Genomic DNA, 18,606 nt, shown 5'->3' with positions numbered 1-18,606 from the left:
GACATGCATGCAAATAGTGCGAGTTCCGTGGGTTTAGCATTGTGTCTGAAAATGCTCTTAACATCGACTAGAAAGGTACCAAAGAGCGGTAGGCGCTGGAGCCTAATATCTCTCTATAAATAACATATGACCTGATACTGTCTCTGAGGTCAACATCTGGCCCAGTATCCTTCCAAGAGTGGATAGCCAGGTGTTTCTAGGAAACTTAGAAGCAGGGCATGGAGGCAACAGCACTTGTCCCCAGCACCTGTTAATTCAGAGGTAGACTGCTCCTGTCCATGGAAGTTCCACGTGGCTGTCATGGACCTGTCCCCAGTGAAGGACTCCCATAACCAGACCTCATTCACTGGATCCTCCTCCATCAGTTTGGATGGCTAACATAGGAAGCCGCCTTATACTGAGTCAGAGCAGTGGGCCATCCAGGTCAGTAGTGTCTGCACAGACTGGTAGGGGCTCTCCAGGGTTTCAGGCAGATGACATGCCCAGCTCTACCTGGAGGCCACAGGGACCGAACCGGAGACCTTCTGCATGGAAAGCAGATGATTTGCCACTGAACGAAGGCCCCTTCCCTATTATGATATAATTTCCCTACCCATATGAACATTTCAAAAACAATAGTTTTATGTCAGAAGGGGCTGATAACATGTCCACTAGAAGGCAGGTTCTAATTTCCTATTCGATGGCAGATTGTATCTCACCACTAGCCATCAAGACCAGGGTGGGTCACCATCGTCAGTGAATTTATCCAGTAGGCTCCTGGGTGGGTGGGTGCTGGGGAATCCTGGAGGGTGGGGGTGGGGTGATGGGGGAGAACCCTACAAAGCTATTCATATTATTGGACGTTGCATCAACTCTGCCATCTGCTGGGTGGAACCAAAATTGCATGATGGATAAAGCTGGTGGCATTTCTGTCAAACGGGCTCGAACTATGTTTGTGTCCACAGGAGGATTCCATTGGCAAAAAGAGATTGCCTGTTGAGTAAGCTGGTCTCTCAGAAGATAATGGTCCTGAAACAGTGGTGGCTCCTTTGTATAATCCAGGATGCATTTGCTCCGTGGAAGCAAAATTGCTTTCAGCTGACCGTTACACCTGCTACAAAAATGGCTATTTGTTTATCTGTTTTGCAAAGCGCTTGCAGTTAGAATGGCTATCAAGCAATGGATTTTCTGCACCTTTGAGGCTCATTCCAACTGTATGATTCTATTATTTCTCCGGCCTTAAATACTTCCCTGTTTCAGAAGCTCAGAGTGGGTGATAGTACATTTCACAAAAAGTTTAAAAAATAAAAATAAAACCTTGTTTATTTAAATACCCCAACCCCAGGCATGGAGAGATGCCAAAAGAGAAAAGTGTGTTCTCATTCTTTCTAAAATCAATACTTAAAGCCATGCACCCCATTAACCCAGCACAGGCATCCCCCCCCCCAGAAGAAAGGAGCTCTATACACTTGCAGCTATGGGAAAATGTATTCCTAAATATCTCTTGTACCGGCATCCTTGGCTCCAGGAGGCCAGCTGTTTACCAGACCCTCTCCCCCACCTACCAAAAAGAGTTATTCTACATATCCCACCTTTAACCAGCAAGAGGTCTAGCTCTCTCTAGCTACCCTTATTAACCCCCATGCAGCCTCAACCCACCAAGCTGGAGTTGAACCTCATACATTCCAACACAAACAGCATCTCAATTTTGCTAAACAAAGGACTTTTGAATTTGCAAATAAACCTGGGAAATGGTTAGCATATAAATTAAGAAAAGAACGTCAAAAAATATCATTTTAAAGATACAAGAAGGAGATGAGACGTTGACAGATAATGTAAAAATTAAAAAGATTTTTCATCAATATTATTCAACATTGTACAAATGTCAGGAAATTCCATCTGAAAAAATAGAAGAGTATATATCTAAACAGAATTTGCCTAAAATTACAGACTTTCAGAGACAAGCTATTAATGGCCCTATTACGTTAAGAGAGATATCTGAAGCTATAAACAAAATTAAATTAGGAAAGGCACCAGGACCAGATGGGTTATCTGCAATGTATTATAAATGTTTGGAGGAAGAACTCTTACTACCTTTACAGTCTACAATGAATCTTATTTTGCAAGAGGGAAAGATACCGGATAGTTGGAAAAATGCTAATATAACATTAATACCTAAAGAGGAGCAAGATTTAACTAAAACAAAAAATTATCGACCAATATCTCTATTGAATAATGACTATAAAATTTTTACAATGATCTTGGCAGAAAGATTGAAAATAATATTGCAACAATTTATTCAGGAAGATCAATCAGGGTTTTTACCTAAAAGACAATTACGTGATAACGTCAGGAATGTCTTGAATGTCTTGGAATATTTAGAACAACGAAATGATAAACAAGCAGCTTTGATTTTTTTAGATGCTGAAAAAGCATTTGATAATTTGAATTGGAAATTTATGTTTCAGGTTTTGGAGCAAATGGATTTTGGAGACAATTTTATAAAATGGATTAGATCGATTTATACATCTCAGAAGGCTCAGATAATTGTTAACGGAGATTTAACGGATTCATGTGAAATACAAAAGGGTACAAGACAGGGATGTCCTTTATCTCCTCTTTTATTTATTCTGGTCTTAGAAGTGCTGCTTAGAGATATAAGGCAAGATAAAAGAATTTCGGGATTAAAGATAAAAAAAGAAGAATATAAATTGAGAGCATTTGCTGATGATTTGATAATTGTACTAGAAAATCCTTTGGAAGGAATTAATGTATTGATGGACAAATTAAAAGAATTTGGACCGTTAGCAGGATTTAAGATCAACAATCAAAAAACAAAGATGTTGGTGAAAAATTTAACTTTAAGGGAACAGAAAGAGTTAATGGACAAGACACATTTTACAATAGAGAAAAAGTTGAAATATTTAGGTATCATTATGACAAATAAAAATTCAAAGTTGTTTCATAATAATTATGAAAAATTATGGACAGAGATTAAGAAAGACTTGCTAAAATGGGATAAACTACAACTGTCATTAATGGGTAGAATATCTGTGATAAAAATGAATGTATTACCGAGAATGATGTTTTTGTTTCAAACAATACCTGTAATATCCTCTGATTTACCTTTTAAACAATGGCAAAAAGATATCTCTAAATTTGTATGGCAAGGAAAAAAACCAAGAGTCAAATTTAAATTACTACAAGATGCCAAAGAAAGAGGAGGACTGGGATTACCAAATCTGAGACTTTATTTTGCTGCCTGCTGTCTAGTCTGGATAAAGGAATGGATCTTATTAAGGAATAAAAGACTATTGGATTTGGAGGGCCATAATTTGAAGTGGGGATGGCATGGATATCTATGGTATGACAAAGTAAAAGTAAATGTAGACTTTAACAATCATTTTATAAGACGTCCTCTGCTGAAAATATGGAATAGATATAAACCAAGGTTTTATTCGAAAATACCATTATGTGTCTCAAGTCAAGAAGCGTTTTATAGAAGAGAAATGGCTGGAAAAGAGAAATGGTTAACTTATCAAGAACTATTAGAAAATGTACATGGAGAATATACAATGAAAGAGAGAGAACAACTGACAAAGGAAGGATATAGTTTTCAATGGTTTGCCTATTTACAATTGTTAGAAAGATATAAAATGGACAAGAAAATGTATGGGTTTGAAATAAGTAAATCTGATTTTGAAATAGGACTGTGTACAAATGATGAAAATATAATTGCGAAAATGTATAAACTCTTATTGAAAATGGATATGGAGGAAGAACAAGTAAAAGAGTGTATGGTAAAGTGGGCAAAAAATTTTGGTTATAATATACAAATGGATCAATGGGAAAATATGTGGAAAAAAGGTTTGAAATTTACACTATGCTATAATCTTAAAGAAAATTTTTATAAAATGATGTACCGTTGGTACATGACTCCAGAAAAGTTGTCAAAAATGTATAGTAATGTTTCTAATGTTTGTTGGAAATGTAAACAACAAGAAGGATCATTTTATCATATGTGGTGGTTATGTAAAAAGGCAAAATCATTTTGGGCACAGATAGGTAGGAAGATGCAAAAAATTCTAAAGATAAATATTCAGTCAAAACCAGAATTTTTTTTATTGGGTTTTATGGATAAACAAATAGAAAAGAAATATGGAAGAATAATATTATATATGATTACGGCAGCAAGATTATTATATGCACAAAAGTGGAAAATGGAATCAACACCAACAATGGAAGAATGGCTATTGAAATTAATGGACTTAGTAGAAATGGATAAATTGACATGTTTACTTAGAGAAAAATCGACAGATACATTTCTTAAGGAATGGAAGCCTCTCTTAGACTTTTTGTTGAAAGCTCAAAATAAAATGATGATACTGGGATTTGACGATTAACTAAGACAGCCTATGGAGAAAAGGGATTCTGTATGTATATATTAAGGGACAGGTTTGATGTATATTATATACTTATAGCTGATCTGTGACAAATCGGAAGTCAACTATTTTATTTTTATTTTTTGTTGTTGTATTGTTATGTTTTTTTGACTTTGTTTTGTTTGTTTTTGGAAAAATTTGAATAAAAATTATAAACAAACAAACAAACAAACAAACAGCATCTCAAGGGGATCCTCAGTGCTGGTTCCAGGAGGCCTTGCCTGCTCCTCAAACCCTAGGCCTGTGGAGTGACTGGTTCATCCTCCCAAACTCTGTGGCTGGTACCAGGTCAGGCCTAGGCACAACTGTTGCTCTCACTGGTAGATCTTGGAGTTCTGGTAAAAGAAAAAAAATAGGTCTGAGAAATCTGACGTCTGCTCACTCCTGCTTTAATTAGGGTTGCCAAGCTCAGGACCTGAGAATGATTCAGTATCTTTAAGAGAAGAGAAAATTCAGCCAAGTGCAGGTTGGTTGCAGCCTCCAAGAGGTCTTCTGTATCTTTAAAAGTTGTGCAGGGGGAAGGGAGAAGTCCACCTTGTGGTTTTTCCCATTACACTGTTGCAGGAAAACCTGCACTTGGCTGAATTTTCTGTTCTCTTAAAGATACAGGATCAGTCTCAGGCCCTGAGCCTGGCAACCCTAGCTTTAATATAGGCACAGTTCTTAGAAAATTGCAGGTGATTTATAAGTGTTGTTAATAATGATACCAGAGCATTGAAAACGGAAAATTTTGGAACTTCAGGGTAACATATTCCAACTTTTCAGCCTGACTGAAAATCAGTCCCAGAAATCAGCTGTTGTGTTCTGTAACTATTGGCAGCCACTCTCTGCAAGGACACACACACCCCGACCCAACTGTACGTTACATGGTGGTCCTTTTGTGAATTGCCTTCCTCTCCCAGCTGCTGTTCCGTGTCCAGGGTCCTGAACTCTCTTGTTATGTCTTCCCGCCACAGCAAACCTCAAGAGGTTTTCCACATTTTAAGCACAAGTGAAATTCAAGGAAGGGAAAAATACTCATAATTGTTCTGCAAGAGATTTCTGAGAGGCCTTGATCTTTCCTTAAAAGATTCTGATAAATGAGCAGGGAGATTATCACTATGAAATAGGCTGTTCTTTCATCTTTGTTCATTAAGGGGCTTTTTTAAAAATGGGGTGGGGAGATGGAGTTAAATTAATGAAACTATTAAATGAAAAAAAGGGAAAGGACTCAAAGAGAATATCTAATGCAGCCTTCCCCAACCTGGCGCCTTTCAGATGTTTTGTCCTACACCTCCCATCAGTCCGGGCAGCAAAGGCTGATGGGAGCTGTAGTCCAAAACATCTGGAGGGCACCAGGTTGGGGAAGGCTGATCTAATCGAACCTCCTGTACTGTAGCAATCTCACTCATGCTGAGATAGCACAGTAACAAGGGCCCACTGATGCCTAACCAAAAATGCCTTGAACTTTAGAGCTGTTTCAAATGGGGTGAATTTTCTATACAGATAGCATGCATATATATATATGCAAGCCAGAAAATTGTCACATGTGGCAATTGCATACGTGCTTATTTTACTGCATAGACCAATGAGTGGATATGCTTTGAAACAGAAGATTTATGTAACTTTAAAGTTGACAGTGAGGACATTGAACTTGTCAAGGAATATCAATACCTCGGCACAGTCATTAACCAAAATGGAGACAATAGTCAAGAAATTAGAAGAAGGCTAGGACTGGGGAGGGCAGCTGTGAGAGAACTAGAAAATGTCCTCAAATGCAAAGATGTATCACTGAACACCAAAGTCAGGATCATTCAGACTATGGTATTCCTGTATGGATGTGAAAGTTGGACAGTGAAAAAGGCGAATAAGAGAAAAATCAACTCATTTGAAATGTGGTGTTGGAGGAGAGCTTTGCACATACCATGTACCACAAAAATGGCAAATAATTGGATGTTAGAACAAATTAAACCAGAACTATCACTAGAAGCTAAAATGATGAAACTGAGGTTATCACACTTTGGACACATAATGAGAAGACATGATTCACTAGAAAAGACAATAATGCTGGGAAAAACAGAAGGAAGTAGAAAAAGAAGAAGGCCAAATAAGAAATGGATTGATTCCATAAAGGAAGCCACAGACCTGAACTTCCAAGATCTGAACAGGGTGGTTCATGACAGATGCTCTTGGAAGTCACTGATTTATAGGGTCGCCATAAATCATAATAGACTTGAAGGCACATAACAACAAATACTGGCCTTGAAATTCCTGTAGTCCCAAAAGGAGTTAACCCCCCTGAACACTCACCAGATATGAGTCCAGTGATCTTCCAGATGTAGAGAAAGACTTTTGAAAGTTTTAAGATGACTTTTCAAGGTGATGCAGAAGAGGAATCACAATGTTTGTTAAATTTTGTATGTTTTATTTTAAATGGAAGTCTAACCAGTAGTTCAAAACAGGCTATGGACAAATGTGCACCCAAAAGTGAACTCTCAAAAGTGGATTGTCTTAATAAGCGAAGGGCATTTTCAATGTCTCGCAAATAGCAGAGGTCTCCCAGCAGCAGGGGCTGTGGAAAAGCATAGGGAAGTGCTAATAAGCATGCTGAGAACTGGCAACTTTAGAAATCTAATCAGGAATTTTGGACAAGATACAGTCCAGGTCAGAGGGGAGGAGTGCAGGAGCCCAACCCCTTTGTTTATCCACTTAGAAGTAAATCCCACTGATTGCAATAACACATCCCCAGGAAAAGGTTACATAGGACTGCAGCTGTGGTGTTTAGGATGTGCAGTCTGATGTCAGCCAAGTTGCTAAACAAACAAGCAAGGAACTTGTTGGTTCCAGAGAGTGCATAAGAAATGCTTCCAAGAGGTTACAGTTGGCATGGAGGATGAAAGTGTTTTGGCACCTGGGCCCAGCCTCCAAGAGGTCTTCTGTGTCTTTAAAAGTTGTGCAGGGGGAAGGGAGAATGCCACCTTGTGGTTTTTCCCATTACAGTGTTGCAAGAAAACCTGCACTTGGCTGACTTTCTCTTCTCCTAAAGATACAGGATCAGTCTCAGGCCGTGAGCCTGGCAACCCTAGTTGTGAACCACCCTGTTCAGATCTTCATTTTATTTTAAAGTAGGGGAGCATTCAGAATGTGATCCCTAGCCACCCAGCTGCCTAACGTAGCAGTGTGCATTCTGCCTGCTCAGGATTCTTCCAGCCCACAATTTATCTATTGCACTTGCACTTGTATACCGCCCCATAGCCGAAGCTCTCTGGGTGGTTTACAGCAATCAAAAACATTAAAACAAACATACAATTTAAAACACATATTTTAAAAAACAATTACAATTTAAAAATTTAAAACAATATAAAACACATGCTAAAATGCCTGGGAGAAGAGGAAAGTCTTGACCTGGCGCCGAAAAGATAACAGTGTTGGCGCCAGGCGCACCTCGTCAAACACATCATTCCATAATTTGGGGGCCACCACTGAGAAGGCCCTCTTCCTTGTTGCCATCCTCCGAGCTTCCCTTGGAGTAGGCACCCAGAGGAGAGCCTTTGATCTTGAACGTAGTGTATGGGTGGGTTCGTATTGGGAGAGGCGTTTCATCAGCTATTGTGGTTCCAAGCCATGTAAGGCTTTATAGGTCAAAACCAGGACCTTGAATCGAGGTCAGAAACATACAGGCAAGCAGGCCAGAATCGGTTTTATATGTTTGGACCGTCTGGTCCCTGTTACCAGTCTGGCCGCTGCATTTTGCACAAGCTGCAGTTTCTGAACCGTCTTCAAAGGCAGCCCCACGTAGAGTGCATTGCAGTAATCTAATTTAGAGGTTACCAGAGCATGGACAACTGAAGCCAGGTTATCCCTGTACAGATAGGAAGATAGTTGGGCCACCAACCGAAGTTGGCAGAAGGCACTCCGTGCCACCGAGGCTACCTGAGCCTCAAGTGACAGAGATGATTCTAGGAGAACCCCCAAGCTACGAACCTGCTCCTTCAGGGAGAGTGCAACCCCATCCAGAACAGGTTGGACATCCACCATCTGGTCAGAAGAACCACCCACTAGCAGCATCTCAGCCTTGTCTGAATTGAGCCTCAGTTTATTAGCCCTCATCCAGTCCATTGTCGCAGCCAGGCACTGGTTCAGCACATTGACAGCCTCACCTGAAGAAGATGAAAAGGAAGAGCTGCGTGTCATCAGCATACTGATGGCAACTCACTCCAAAGCTCCAGATGACGGCACCCAACGGTTTCATGTAGATGTTGAACAGCATGGGGGACAGAACTGACCACTGCGGAACCCCATACTGGAGAGTCCAGGTGCCGAGCAATGTTCCCCAAGCACCACCTTCTGGAGGCAACCTGCCAAGTAGGAGGGGAACCACTGCAATGCAGTACCTCCCACTCCCAACTCAGCCAGTCTCCCCAGAAGGATACCATGGTCGATGGTATCGAAAGCCACTGAGAGATCAAGGAGAATCAGCAGAGTCACACCCCTCCTGTCTCTCTCCCAACAAAGGTCATCATACAGGGTGACCAAGGCTGTTTGTGTGCCAAAACCAGACCTGAAACCCGACTGAAATGGATCCAGATAATCGGTCTCATCCAAGAGTGTCTGGAGCTGGCCCGCAACCATTTGTTCCAGGACCTTGCCCAGGAATGGAACATTTGCTACTGGCCTATAGTTATTAAGATTTTCTGGGTCCAGGGAGGGTGTCTTCAGGAGTGGTCTCACTACTGCCTCTTTCAGGCAGCCAGGGACCACCCCCTCTTACAGAGAGGCATTAATCACCTCCCTGGCCCAGCCGGCTGTTCCATCCCTGCTAGCTTTTATTAGCCAAGAAGGGCAAGGATCCAGCACAGAAGTGGTTGCACAAACCTGTTCAATCACTTCATTCTGCCATTTGTGTTAGGCGAGGCTTTAGCCAGCCAGCCTCTGACATATCTTTATTGTGCTATGTGATGTTGTAGGCAAGAGCCTAATTCATCCAATGCAAAAAAAATGCCCTGGCACGTCCAACGAGGTCAGCTCATGCCACAGTAAATCTGTTTGACTGTCAAGTGCTGCAAAAAAAATTCAAATCTGTGTTGTCTGCTAAAACAGCTTTAACATGTCAGTTTCTTACAGCATACACTTACTGTTTGTTTCCAAAACTCACACCAGCTGTAGTGAGGGCAGCTGAGTTAAAGTTCCAAAGTCATGAGCTCTGGCACAACCTTGCATCAAGCAGAATGTTTGTCGATATCACAAAAAAGGAGACCAGGATAAATCCTCACTAAGTGGTTAGAATTTCCCAGCAATGGGAGTGGGTTTGGAAAAGCCACAAGAAGCAGAGGTTCCAGATTGTCTGGACTTTTAAAAGTGGGTTTGGCAATGGTGTGTGCTCAGTAGGGGTGGGGGCATCCAGGATGGAACTAGAAAACACAGATCCAGCCTTTCTGCAGTGAATACTGAGGGGGGAAATGGTGCCAAGCCAAACTGGTTTTCAGGGGCCCTTGGGATTCTGGAATTCAGTGTAAAGTGTCTACTCAAAGACAACATTTCAATACAACCCTAATTACAATAAATTTGGGAGGGAGCTGTGATTACTTATCCAGAGGCAGGGCTGTCTACCTGTCTATCCCCATCCCCTGAGGTTGTAGACAGCTGGTGCCAGCCCAGAGCACCACCAGGTCGTTGATGCCTCTGGAACAAACAGCTCCACGCAACTCAGAGAATGACAACTGGCTGGTTATACTGGAATTGCATCTTATTGTTTTCTCTGTTCATGGTTGTAAGCTGCCTTGAGCAACTGGACATGAGGGCCCGATCTCAGTGGGGCAGATGTCAGTGAAATCACTTAGGATGCCTATGCCTTTTTAAAACTAATTAATTTGATTAATCAGTTCTAAAATATTTTAATTGGCTAAAAAGGTGCCACCCAATTCATAGATCAGGAGATTTTAAAATCTTGGGAAATATTTTTTAGCAAAAGTACTTAACAAAAACTGCAGGTGCCACAAGCGACATCTCAGAAAAGGCACCCCCCCCCCCATTCTGGACAAAGGAAGGAAGACCTCTTTTTCGGCATGGTCTTGCTGATGCTGATGCAAAACTTGAGTGCATCATCTGAAACTGAACCTTGCCCTTGTCTTCAAAATGAGGTTCTAATGCCTACGCAGATTTAATCACTTAATCAACTGAAATGCAACTAAGCTTTCTTGAGCACAGGGACAGCCCAAGAATAAATCAGGGCTGGTTCTGCTAGTGTTTCCTGGATCATACATAGACCATGGCGCCTTTACCACCCCTTCCAAAACTTGAGCTGTACAAAGAAATGAATCCACCCTTTCAGTGTTGCACCTCTCTTTGGGGTTCACCACTTATATGTCATGCATATGCGCCCCATTGCTGTGATGTTCTGATTATGAGCTAGTGCTAAGTGGTCAATCACTCCCAGCTCCCAGACTACTGACTTTGGAGAATACAATGACCCTCATGAAGATGGTCATCCCTGAAATAAATAAGCAAGTGATGCACTCCAGGGGAAAGCCAAAAACTCTGTGTGTGTGAAATTATTATTATTATTACATTTATATACCGCCCCATAGCCAAAGCTCTCTGGGCGGTTTACAAAAATTAAAAACATTGAACATTAAAAACAAATATACAATTTTAAAACCATACTAAGTTTCAAACCATGAAACACAGATAAGCAAGGTAAAAGACCTGGGTCAGCACATGCTGTTAGAATGCCTGGGAGAAAAGGAAAGTCTTGATCTGGCACCGAAAAGATAACAATGTCGGTGCCAGGCGAACTTCATCAGGGAGATCATTCCATAATCTGGGGGCCACCACTGAGAAGGCCCTCTCCCTTGTTGCCAGACTCCCAGCTTCCCTCGGAGTAGGCACCTGGAGGAGGGCCTTAGATGTTGAGCGTAGTATACGGGAGGCATTCCGTCAGGTATTGTGGTCCCAAGCTGTGTAAGGCTTTATAGGTTAAAACCAGCACCTTGAATTCGGCTCAGAAACATATAGGCAGCCAATGCAAGAAGGCCAGAATCAGTTTTATATGTTTGGACCATCTGGTCCCTGTTACCAATCTGGCTGCTGCATTTTGCACAAGCTGCAGTTTCCAAACTGTCTTCAAAGGCAGCCCCATGTAGAGCGCATTCTAAGAAGCATTCAGAGACCTCTAAAACATGCTGTGTAAAAGCTTTGATCATCTCATCGATGCAAAACACCACCAGCTGCTCTCTGGGGAACAGATGCCCATCAGTCATTGCTCTTCAGGAGGCAGCACAACTAGCTCTAATTATGCCTGGTGGGTCCATTTTATTAAATACTGTCTCAAACTCGTCACCAAGGAAGACAAATACCAGTGGGATTCAGGTCACACATTCCACCTGCACCTGTTTAACAGACGATATGTCCATTTTCAGGACACTGTGTGTGCCTCTGTGCTGCACATCTGCAAGAGTGCAGAAAAAGCACAGGAGGTGGCACTGGGTGCAGAATTCAACATCCTGAGAATCTCAGACATTGTTTCACCAAAACAAAAACTCCAGCCCTTCTGAATGCAAAGAAATTCCTTAATGAGTGTGGGCAAGGCCCACTGAAATCTCAGAAGCTGTAAGGATGCCTGGGTAAGTTTCCCACTGCTTAAGGAGGGTGGGGACGGTCCAATGTCCGAAAAGAATTCCTTTCCTGTTCCCAGGATGAACAAAATAAAATGATGCCAGAAGTAAACGTACCCCAAATAAGATCCAATTATGAAATCTGCTCAGCAGTGATCACTTTAAAGTGAAGGACCATAGCTCAGTGGTAGAACACATTCTTTGCATGAAGAAGGACTTCTGTTCAATCACCAGCATCTCCAGGTAGGGCTGCCAGTCAGTGTTGATAATACTGAGCTAGATGGATGAATGGGCTTAGTATCAGGCCACTTCCCACGTTCCTAATATACGTGGGTCATTGAATGCAGCTGTTGTGGGAAAGAATTTGAGCTTTCTGGTGGCAGGGAGACAGAGGGTGGGATGGGACAGAGCTGGCATCTAGTCTCAGAGCCTTGTGACTATTCCTTCTTTCTTTTTTTTCTCAATTAATTTTTATTCAAATTTTCAAAACCAAAACAATACAAAAAGAAAAAACACAAATTAATAACTAATACAATAAAAAAAGAAAAAAAAACTATTGACTTCCGATTTGTCATAGTTCAGCTATAAGTCTATAATATACAACAAACCTGTCTCTTAATAGATTATAAAATCACCTTCCTCCAGCGGTTATCTTAGTTGGTATCAAATCTCGTTAACATCATATCATTTTATTCTTCCACAAAAAGTCAAAGAGAAGTTTCCAATCCTTGAGATATATGTCCATCAATTTTTTTCTAGATAGACATGTCAATTAATCCAACTCATCAAGTCTACTAAGTCCAGTAATTTCAAATCACTCTTCTTCCATTATCTGTGTTGGTTCCATCTTCCATCTTTACGCACTCAATAATCTTGCTGTCATATTCATATAATAAGAGTCTGATAGGAATTTCCTTTATCACAGATATTTCCTTGCCATCAATTCCGAACGTATCACTGAAGTATTGTTGCAAAGCCGCATCTCTGTTCCTCTTTTTTACAGAATACACTAGCACATCTCTTGAAGGTTTTTCCGTTGACACAAAACAGGGATTAATTCTGTAAACTTTCTCCATTTCAAGTTTCATCAAATCCTTCCAGTCCAAGAATTTTTTTGAACCGATAATATCTTTATCTCCAATCTCTTCATCAATTCCTTCAGGGACAGCGCTGAGTTCCAAACCATAATATTTGTCTCCAGGGTCCATCACAGCCAGGAAATCCAAATCTTTTTCCAAATCCATATTTAATCCAATCTCCATAGTTTGAACCTTGCCTTTAATTTTTCTCTCATCCTTTTTTGGTTTTCCAGATCTATCTTTATTCTCCTTTCTCATAGAATCCTGAATTTCTTTCAGCTCCTGTCTCATTTCGGCAAAATCAATTTTCAACGCTTGTCTGTTATTTCTCAGTTCTTGTTTTGTTAGCTTAATCCCATTCATTATTTTCTGAAACATATCTAAAGATAAAGTCCCTTCTTGTACATCCATGATCTCAACCATCTTCTTAATTGTAATTCTTAAAACCAAAGGAACAAAACTCCTTCAATTTTCAATGTCCCAAGCAAAGAACAGTTTATTTCTTTATCCAGTTACGGACTTCCTTATCTCTTATATGTCCAGAAGTGCAAAAACAGCTTTAGTTCACAGCATCCAAATAACTAGTAGCAGAAAGAATGAGCAGATTCGTCAAAAAAAAAAAAAGAAAGAAAAAAGTAGACCGGAAAAAATAGTCCCAGACATATATTACTCAAAAGTCTTATAAAAAAAAAAAAAATTAATTCTCTTCCAATCAGAAACCCCTCATCTGTTTGTAATCTTTATAATGCTGATTTCCATGCCAGCTTTTTGCAATAAAAAAAAAGATAGGCTATTTTTATTTTCCTCCCCTTAGTTCCGTGAATAAAAGAGAAGGTTATGACTCACCCAGGGTCTCTTAATTGCTGGTTCTTTGACAAATCTCTTTAGCTGTATAGATAACAAAATAATGAGCGTAGACAGGAGAATGCTTGCCTGTTAATCCGTTTTTCTTTAAAGAAAAAAAAAGGCTCACTTAATCAGCTGAGCTAGCTAGAAATCCTAGCTCCGTCCGAGCTGCTGGAAGACCTTCTTTCACAGACAATTCTAATGAATTCCAGTCTCCAACAAACACAACAAAGCTGTGTGGGAAATCTCTACGTTTCTTCCTTATCCGGAAGAAATTATCCCCAGTCAAAAAGCCCTTCTGACTGGTTTTAAAACTGAAAAAGTTTCATCCAAGATGGGAGCCCGTCTCAGAGGCAGCACAGGCGGAGCGATCCTCCTGGGAAGTTCGTGACTATTCCTTCTGATGCACCAAAGGAATTCTGAGGTGCTGAGTGGGGTCTCAAAGTCCCTTGCACAGGGCTTCCCAAGCCCCTGACAGACCGCAGTTGCCGGGTGCTTGGGAGCCATAGCACAAGAGGCCCTGCCAGCCCTATGTTTGCCAGTGCCAACCACAGGGCCGGCAAAGCTACTTTCTCCAGGGATTGTTGCACAGGGAAATCGGTCGCACAGCAGGGCTGAACTCACCACCCATCAGCTGAGTGCTTGGTTGCTACCACAGAAAATATTGCAGAAATTCAGAGCAGGGCAGGCAGCAGTTATTGGTGGTGTAGCTCTGAGTCAGCAATGGCGGCAGTGGTAGGGAGGAAGGCAATGACGCCCACAGTAGGTGGAGCCAGAGCCAATGGCAGGCAGCGCCACCTAGTTCTAGTATTGCCCCCATCCTCCGCCCTGCTAAGGTCCACAAGGGCAACACTTGAGACTATGGACGAGGAAGCTGCCAGCCAGGGCCACCCTCTGGACTGGATGTGAGAAGGCAGACAGGTGGGGGCTAGCTTAGGGCAGGCTGAGGTTGGTGGAGCAGTGCCCCCTTTGCCCTGATGGGGCATCCTCCACTTCTAGTGAGGCTTCAGATGGATGGTCTAACCGTTCCCCGTAGACCCTGGTGGGCACCACACACAGAGCTGGAGCCAGCAAGGAGCACCACCGGGTCAACAACGTCCCTGCAACAAACTGCTGCCAGCAGCTCAAAAGAACGAGAGCCGGCTGGGTTTTACTGGGTGTGTGTGTTGATGCTTGTTCTCTGGTTATGGCTGTAAGCCGCCTTGATCCTCTGCAGGAGGAAGAGGCAGGAGAAGTTGGTGCCTGGGGAGGGATTGGGGGAGGCCCTGGGAGCGAGTGAGAGAAGACAGATGGCAGGAAGCCCTGGGAAGGCAGGACTGGGAGGGAGGGTGCCCCGGAGGAATAAGAGGAAGAGAAGGCCAGAGGGTTACCAGGGAGGGAGAAAGGGCACAGCGGAGAGGTACCCACAGTCAGGGGCTGCAGAGGTGAGTTTGCATCCTGGTTTGAAATAAGCAGTGGAATCTTTGCCTTACTGGCACTATTTAAAATTCGGGAAGTGCACACACACACACTCATCCAGAACAAGGTTCCTAGAGCTCTCCCAGCCTGCTTAATCAGATGCAGCAGACAGAAAACATCTAATGCGATTTGCCCAGGCTCTGTCAGTCTTCATTAGTGACTCTGGCAGATGCTCTCTTGTGCCATCTGGAGCCCACATTCCAGACATCGTTTTAGAGAGCAGCGGAACAGAGCTGAACACGGACACCAAAGGTGCAAATCAGCACCAGGAAGCTCAGAAAGGTGGAACGGAATACATTGCTAAGGAAGCCTGGAGCCTGCTGGCTGGGGCTGAGTACGGGGGCTGTGTTCCAAAACATCTGGTGGGCACCAGGTTAGCAAAGGCTGGGGTAGGATTTTAGGTTACCGCTGAAATCTTGCATTCTGATGCTTCACCTATAAAGTGAGCAGGGCTGGAAAATAGCCAGGAGAGCAATTTGTCTCTTGCTGTGTGCAATCTAAAGTTTCTAGTCCAGGGTTCCCAAAATGTGGTCCGTGAGCTCCATGCCGGTAGTCCATGGCATGTCCACATTAAATATCCACATGGATTATTAACTGGATTTTTATTGCTTCTTTTACTTCTCATATTGTGTTTCATTATATTACAATTTGCATTCCATAAAATTCAAATTGTAATACAATTTAAGAGATAAAAGCAGCATTTTGTTGTGTGACAGTTTGAATTCTATGGAATGCAAACTGTACAATAAAATACAATTTAAGAAATAAAAGACACAATTAAAATGCAATTAATATCATAGCACAGCGCATTACACTTGCTACAAGAGGCAGAAAAATCATTAAGTGGTCTGCCAGGTCCATCGGTAATTCTTAAGTGGCTTGTGTGACATTTTTTGGGGGAGGGAGGGGGAAACCACGGTTTTAGTCCTTACATTTAAAGCTTTCCACGTCACATCCAGTACACGGAAACTCACTGTGAACTTCCTGAACATGGTTTAGACCTCAACTGAAAACCTGTTCCAGTGTTGGCCCTGAAGGCATCTTGCATGTCTGTCAACACTGGGAAAGATTGCTGAATATTTCCATGTTGTTGAAGGGCTTTTGCACTCTGATGCCCCATTCGTGGTCACAGATCACGGAAGGTCAGCAACGAATTGTTGCTCCAGGTCTTGCCTTCTTTGGAGGTTAGGTTGTCCTTGAAAGGTAATAGAACATATTCTGTTGCATTTCTGGATCTCATTAGTTCTTGAGACAGGCCAGAGTTTGGTCCAGGTGGATTGCTATTGAGCTGTTCCATTTACCAAGCTCTTAACTACCAACACATGGTGGAATCTGCTAGGGCTTAATGGCCCTACAGCTATAATTAGCCCACCGGTTTAGTTTTTGGGAGGAAGTGGGGAGTTGTGTCTGTTGTTTTGAATGCGGTTCTCTACTTTAGGAACTTGTTGCGAATTTAAAGGATTATAAATCCTCTTGAAAAAGAATGAATAATACATTAATTCCTTCCTAAAAGGGTTACAGAACTGACAAGAGATTAAAGAGAACTAATCTGGTTTACTTTGAAGAGATGCCTCAGCGTTCACCCAATGGAAACCAGTCAAGAATACAAAATAATTGCATGTAATTTATTATTATAGTTGCACATTCGCTAGGCACATCCTCTCTCTCCTCTCCCACTTTGACAGGTGTCACCCCTGAACTTCCCAGAGACTTAGACTTGACGCTTCAGGTGATCCAGCACCTCCCAAAAGGTTTGGAGAATAAAGCCTTGGTAGTCCAGAAGGACTCATGGTTCCTGGGATGGGTTTGCCTACCGATATACTGTGGAGGATGCCTGTCCAATGGCAGGTGGCAGTTCACTAGTTCTCCAGCCTACTTGGCACCTCTGCACACCCAGGCTGTTCTGCCTGGTACACTTACTGTGATTCACAGCAGGGCCAAATACCTTATGGACCTTCAACTCTGCAGGAAAATACTGTCGACAGATTTTTTCTCTGCCACAGGGCAAGGGATGAGGCTTACTTAGATGTTGTCAAAAGATTGGTTTATTAAATCCATAAATCAGCAGGCAGTTTACAGGGAAACTGGAGCAGAAATTGATCAAGGTTTGCCCTGGAGTCCAGCCATCTGTGTGTGGAGTGAGTGCAGGGCACCCTCTAGTGACCACTGCAGCAGAAGAGCTTCAGGCAACTTGTTTTCCTGGCAAATTCCCCCCCCCCCTCGACTCACAGCTCTCTTTCAAAGTTTTTTTATACTGGCTGCACCAGTGTTTAAACTTCTTTGGACATTATTTTTTAAATCACACTGTGTTGCATGCTACGGCTGCTTCACACCATCTGCTGGTGGCAAGGCACCTGCAGAAGAAATGCCAATAGCTCTTTCCAAATGTTTTGTGTAAACCAGGGTCTGGCACGGTCCAGGGGAATTTAAGTTGTGCCAGCAAAGTGCCCTTTTTTCAGAGTGTTGTATGGGGGAGAAGCAAATATAAAGATATCCCAGAAAGCCACATGCAGATATCCCCAAATGTTGCTGTAATACAACCCCAGGCACATTTACGCAGAAGGGAGTTCAATGGAACTTAAGAGCCCTAGTGAACGTGCCCAGGATTACAGCCTTAAAGTGACATTATCTTTGCTCTGGTACAAACAGATTTGAGCACAGAAGGTGGCTAATGGTGCTGTGCTCAGAGATTCTCCTCATCCTGCCTTGCCTAAGAGATGCTCAGAGCTCCACCGTAGTGCCTAAGGAACCAGCAGGAAGACACAGGCCAAACCTCGTAACCCCTTGCTCCCTGAATATGCCTTTTGGAAGCTTGACAAAAAGGGATTGAGGGCTAAACCATTCTCTACCCATCCAAAACCTGCGACATTCCGATAATCAGTACTGTTTAAAGTGTTGCACATCATTAAAATCCTTGCAATAGCCTCCTAAGATAGGCAAGCCGCTCTCTCTCTCAGCCTCGACTTGCCCACTCTGAACGAAATGTGTGGGTAATGATTTTGACCTAAGGCCCACTTATTAAGTCCATAGCAGAGGTCCCATTTCAACCAGAGACTGCCTGGCAGATTGTTGATCCTCTCAGCCACTGTATCACACTGTTTCTTGCACCAGTCAGAAAATTTGCCAACATGGAGGCAGGGAACTGGGTTGGTTGGCTGCAGTGTTCTTGGCAGCTTGAGGTGTTACACAGCATCTTATTCAGGCCAATTC

This window comes from Rhineura floridana, chromosome 1 (genome assembly GCF_030035675.1).
Source record: "Rhineura floridana isolate rRhiFlo1 chromosome 1, rRhiFlo1.hap2, whole genome shotgun sequence".
NCBI classification, from domain to species: domain Eukaryota; kingdom Metazoa; phylum Chordata; class Lepidosauria; order Squamata; family Rhineuridae; genus Rhineura; species Rhineura floridana.
Note: the sequence above shows the minus strand (reverse complement) of the source record.